Source organism: Amblyomma americanum, chromosome 11 (genome assembly GCF_052857255.1).
Source record: "Amblyomma americanum isolate KBUSLIRL-KWMA chromosome 11, ASM5285725v1, whole genome shotgun sequence".
Taxonomy (NCBI): Eukaryota; Metazoa; Arthropoda; class Arachnida; order Ixodida; family Ixodidae; genus Amblyomma; species Amblyomma americanum.
The window spans coordinates 96264149-96270007 of record NC_135507.1 but is presented as its reverse complement, the minus strand read 5'-3'; the positions used below and the strand labels follow the sequence as shown (position 1 = coordinate 96270007).

Below are 5859 nucleotides of genomic sequence, written 5' to 3'. Positions count from 1 at the left end.
ACGCCACCGATGACGGACAGATGGTGTCAGAGCCGACCCTGCCCGATTCCGGCGCACGGATACCTCCTCCTGCCGAGTAAGACTACGGGGGAGAGGGTGCGAACACGGAGGATTTGGAGCGCGTGTTCGCTGGCGCAGAACTTCGGAATCGGAAACATGGGACAGGAACGGATCACATTTCCCGCCTACTGAGGTCCTACTTTCTCTATTCTTCATTAGATGGCGCTACTAGTCCAACGAGCGCTAAAAAAGACGCGTTCCAAAATGGCTTCCCACAGCAAAGGTATGCGCTGTCGTCCTCGACGTGAGTACTTTTTTTTTTACAACATTTTACTCACGGCCTCCTTAATTTGAGAATATCCCAGCAGTTTATAGAGGTGTTCGCACAATTTGAGTCAAGTTTAATCTGCCTGCTTATCTGCTGCGTCTCGTTAGGTGCTGTTTAACTTTGATGTCCCCGAACGGGGACTGTGGCTTAACGGTTGTTCCTTTGTGGCTTTCAGCCAGGTACTTGACTGACGATGAGATTCAGGCTCCTCTTCAAGAAAGTGACGCTGATCTATCAGATTCAGAGGACATCGAAAGTTTTGACACCATCGACGACCCGGACTAAGATAGCGACACAGAGTCAGAAATTGAAGACAGCCCTGCCGGCACAAATGACCAGCGAGGGAAAGGACAAACTGTTTTCAAGTGAAGGAACAAAATGTAAGTATTTTCTTGTTTTTTGACGCGCAGAGAGCTATGCTAAAGCACTTTGATGGCATTAATTACTTTTTGCACTAAATGCGCCTCCTTTTCTTTTGCATCAGGTTTCCTGCTGTGACGATAGAGGAAAGAGAAGTGCTGATGAACCAGGAATGCGACGACGTAGACACACCATTGAAGTATTTTTTAAATATTTTCCAGAAGATTTCTGGGAAGAATGCGCATTCCAGACCAACCTGTACTCTATTCAGGCTAGAGGGAGGTCTGTGCAGAGAGATTCGAAAGAACTGAAGGTATTTGTGGGCATCCACTTTGCAATGGGGATCCTGAAGCTTCCAAGGGTTCGACTGTAGTGGTCAAGAATGTCCAGAATCGAGTTCGTGGCTCAGGCAATGACTCGAAACCGGTTTTTTGAACTCAGGAGCTACGTACACTTTGTTGACAAGCTGTCAATACCAGATGAAGAACAGGGGAAAAACAGGCTGTTTCTCGCGAAGCCTATCGTCACCTCTTTCCGAAATGCCTGCATTGAGCTACCGCGATCTCGTGAGGTGTCCATTGACGAACAAATGATACCGTTTTCTGGAAGGTGCCCTGTGCGGCAGTGCATTCCCTAGTTTGGTGCTGGACTTCGCCATCTATGTTGGCAAGGAAACAGTTCCTGATGATGACATGCGGGAATTTCATCTCGGTGGGAATGTTATCAAGAAACTTGTCCAAACAATAAATGGAGATCGAGATACTTCGTCTTCACGGACAGGTATTTCGCAGGCCTCAAGATTGCTTAGCATCTGGTCGAAGGAAATGTGTTTATAACAGGAGCAGTGATGGGAAACCGGACCGGCGGAGTTGCGGCCGCAATGCCGCAGGACCGAGATATGCAGCGCGGACATTCAGTCTGCAAGGTGCGGAGTGATGACAAGATGTGCATTGTCAAGTGGAAGGACTATAAATCTGTCCTGATGTTATCCACTGCATTTGGCATCGCGCAAGAAGGAAGTGGCCAAAGATGGTGTAAGGATCAGAAAAAAAAGTCAAAGTGCAGCAACCTGACGCGGTAGCGAAGTACAATAAATACATGGGCGGAGTGAACCTGATCGACCGTTTCGTCTCGTACTATCGTATCTCTATGCGAACGGAAAAGTGGACGCTGTCCGCGTGTTCGCGCAGTTTCTGGACATGGCCTGCGGCAATGGATGGATCGAGTACGAAAGAGGTTGTGAGCGAAGTCAGACCACAAAGCAGCAAACGCTCGACCTGCTGTAATTCAGAATGAACATTGCTGTCGCCTTAATTCAAGCGGAAACGCGGCGATCGAAAAGGTCAAGAGATCACGAGAGACGAAAGTGACGATAAAGAGGCGCAGCCAATTCCACCACAGAGAGGCAAGACCATTCCGCTACCTCCGGATGACGTCAGATATGGCAGGACTGGACACTTTGCGGAGCAACAAAAGCTGGGATCGCACAACAGATGGCGAAATCCAGGCTGCAGCGGTAAATCGGGAGTAAAATGCATGAAATGTGGCATATTTCTCTGCTTGCAAAACTGCAACTGCTTTCTGAACTTCCACACCCGTTGAGACCCACAGTCCCCGATCGGGTACAACCAAATTTCAGCACTCCTCTTCGTTTTTTTAGACTTGTTTTTTTCTATTCTCATTTCAGTATAGAAGTGCCAAATAAACAAGTTTGAAACAGATTGCACGAAAACTTCTTTCTTAAGACTGAAGAGATTGGTGGGTGCAGCTGGCAAAGGTCAGGGTTAATTGGACAGACATGGGAGAGGGCTTTGCCCTGCAGTGGCTGTATTCAGGCTGATAGTGATGATGATGATCAGGTTCAAGGTCAAAGGTCAGATGTTCTGTATATTTCTTCCGCCTCCAGGCTTGGGTACGAAGAAATCTGGCGCCAGTATTTGAATCTTTTTTACTCACGAAGACAAGGCTTTCATAAAGCGGATGCACACTGCATCAAAATAAGCACGCTAAGGGTGTCGAAAACTCAAGCAGTCTTTCATGGGCACGGTATTAAACGGTCCTCTGCTCCTTTTCATACATAGCCTCAAAACCTGCTAAGGCTGGGGAGTGCAATAGGGCGCTTCTTGAGACGAGAAAAGTAGTGCGCAAGGACGCTCAAAGGAATAAAATAATGCGAACACAAATATAATAATAAGCTTCCTGCTTCAGCTGGGAGCACATTGCCTCTTCACTTGATTTCGAAGATATCTTCTGAAAAGTTTTTGAGACAATGCAAGTAACTTATCGTCAATGTCTATGCAGCGACAAGTGCACTCTTACGTTTCAACTTCTTCTGAACATCTAGACAGCGATCTTGAGAGGACTGTAGTTGGTGATGCACCGTCCAACTAGTCGAAGACTCAAGAACAGTGCCGCACTGAGAAAGAGACTGCGGAATATTCCGGCGCTTCACTGGGCTTGCGAAGGACCTTCCCGGAGAAGGGCGCCTGGGGACAGCCAAGGACCGTCGAACGGAGGAAAGGAAGGCCGTTCGCGGAAAGGGCGGTACGGGGCTATCAAACCATTACCCGCTTCCGTTAAGAGCAGGCTAAATAGTGGAGAGCTCGTCGTCGATTTGAATTGATACCCGAGGCGTCTCACGGGAATCGTGTTTTCGAAGAGACGGAGCCACCCGCACCACTGTTGCTGCATTGCAGGACTCAGAAACGGACTTTGTGTTCCTCATCGTCCGTTCCCACGGGTTGACACGGGCAACGAGCAAATCCGCCTGCAGCAGCACTGCTGGGCCAGTATGTGCATCATTTATTCTGCAGCATTGCTGTGCTGCTGCGATTGACTCGCATATTGGAGGGATGTGCCATGTGTTTTACTGGCCCCCGCCCTGAGGGAGGGACCACACATTAGAGGTTTTAAGGACAATGTTGAGTGCGAAAAGACGCTCTTGGACCTGGGAAAGAGGGCTATACAGGCTCTCTTCAAACCCTGCTACATTGTAGATCAGTTCTTAAAAGTCATTTTTTGCTATTGGCTTCATGTGAATAAATCACTGTTAAGTTTTCTCTAATCCTAACCTAGTCCTTCGGCGACAACCACCCGATGGCCGACTGCTTGCAGCCCGACGTCCGACATCCGCTACTTTGGCAGACGCAAAGCATCAGCATGCTTCTCGGAGAAGGCAGTCCACAGAGTTCCTGACATTGTGAATGCTGATACGGGAGTGTCCGTTTGCGCTGTGGCGAAGTACAGGACGGAATGCTTCTCCCGGCCGACTGACCTCACTGAGTGACTATCAAGCTCGCGTTCTGTCAAGCACGATGGCTTTACGCTGCACGCTGTTCGTTTGAAGGTTCATCGCGTGTAGGCTGAAAACCAAGTTCCAACGCCTGATTAAGTCCTAAAAGCGGTTAACGAAGACGACAGCCTGCAGCAGCTCAGCAAGACGGGACTGTAGAGGGTGTCGCATAACGTTCCCTTCAGCTCTCACAAAAGGAAACGAAAGCTCTCCCTCATCGAGTCAGACTTCATTGCCTGACTTTGGGGGTACCTAAGAGCCGTCAAAAAAATGGGAAGCATGGGGCAGGTTCGCAGCATAATTTGTTTTTGGGAATTAAGTGTTCAGCGCTTTTTAAAAAACCGCGCCGCCGTGGTGGCTGACTGCTAATGGTGCTCGGCTGCTGGCCGGACAGACGCGGGTTTGATCCTGGCAGCTGCGGTCGCATTTCGATGAAGGCGAAATGTTAGAGGCCCAGGTTGGTTCTTCGTGATGTCAGTGCTCGTTAAGAAACCCATGTGGTCGAAATTATCCGGAGCCCTCCACTGCTGCGCCCTTCTTAGCCTGAGACGGTTTGGCACGCTAAACCCCATAAAACAATCCGCGTTTTCAGAGGATTTTGAAAGTAGACGACGAAACTTTTCTGCACTAATTTTAATACGTGCAACTCAACAATGCGTGTATAGCGGGCGTTTTATTTGTGTTTGCGCGTTGGTGCGACGCTAAGTTTCCGGCGCTTTGTCGCTACATATAAGACTTACATACCTGCCCCAGTTTGCGCAGGACAATCATTTACCTCGATGAAATCTGTGTTAATGCTGGCTATACCTTGCAGCAGGTATCGCAGGACACCACAGTGCAGTCGTAAAAGGACGCTTTCTTTAGGGGCCTAACAGCGGGTCCAGCAGCCCCATCCGGAAAGTGAGGCCGCCTCATCAGTGTGCACGCAGGAAGCAGTGACACTCGATTTGTTGCAGCAGACGTCTTCAGGACCAGGAAAGGCAGTAATGTGGACTACCATTCGAAGATGGACGGCACATACTTCGAACACTGGTTTACGATCAAACTGCTGCCCAGAATTACTGCCAACAGCGCCATTTTCATGAACAATGCGGCGTACCACAGTGTTGCTCAAGAAGAAAATCCCACAGCGCCGACACGAAAAGGTGGAGCTAAGATGTGGTTCGTGCCGAATTGTTGCAACTTTCAGAGAGAGTGAGCGCGCACAACGGTGACACTGTGCACCGAGTTTCGTACCTAGAACCTTCGAACGTGTTTCACTCCGTGGGGCGCTCCTCGCACCACTCAGCCACGACGCGAAACCTATAGTGATGGCATTAGCTTAGTTTTAGAGCGATAGCTCTGCCTGATGCACCAACACTGCTCAACACCACATGACAGGTCTGTTTTTTCAACTTTACCTTCAGCCTAGCAAAGGTCAAAATGCGCCTAGATAGGAAAAAGACGCAGAAAAAGTAATCCCATCCACAACTGGGAGTGGAACACGCGTCGGCGCGAACAAATCAGCTTCATAGGACGCGGTTTCTCAAGCCGAACACGCCTCATTTTACATTGCACCATACTCTCGCGCTGTACATTGCGGACCGTTGTCTGCATCAACTTCCATCTGCTCCATTTGTTGTTGTTGTTGTTGTTGTTGGCCTCACATAATGGCACATACCCACAAGGGGGATTGGCCATAACCAGGCGGTGACTATTTAAATGACCAGTTGCATGTGGCAAGCATGGGATGACCTACCAAAATTTGGATCGCACAGTTTCCGTAGCCGAGGTGGTGGCAGGAGGTTAGGGGGTCATACAAACTAAAATTTAGGCAAAGAAGGGGTAGGGATTACTATAAGTGGTTGTAAAAACCGTAATACAGAAGCAGATAATGGGA

General features: G+C 49.0%; 1 long non-coding RNA gene across 1 annotated transcript; it reads left to right on the top strand.

Annotated features, from left to right (window-relative positions):
- The first annotated feature begins 261 nt into the window (after nt 1-261).
- Nucleotides 262-2327, top strand: LOC144110313 (uncharacterized). Its single transcript, XR_013309801.1, has 3 exons — nt 262-304; nt 504-708; nt 813-2327. It is a non-coding gene; the product is annotated as an uncharacterized LOC144110313 (long non-coding RNA).
- Nucleotides 2328-5859: the final 3532 nt, after the last annotated feature.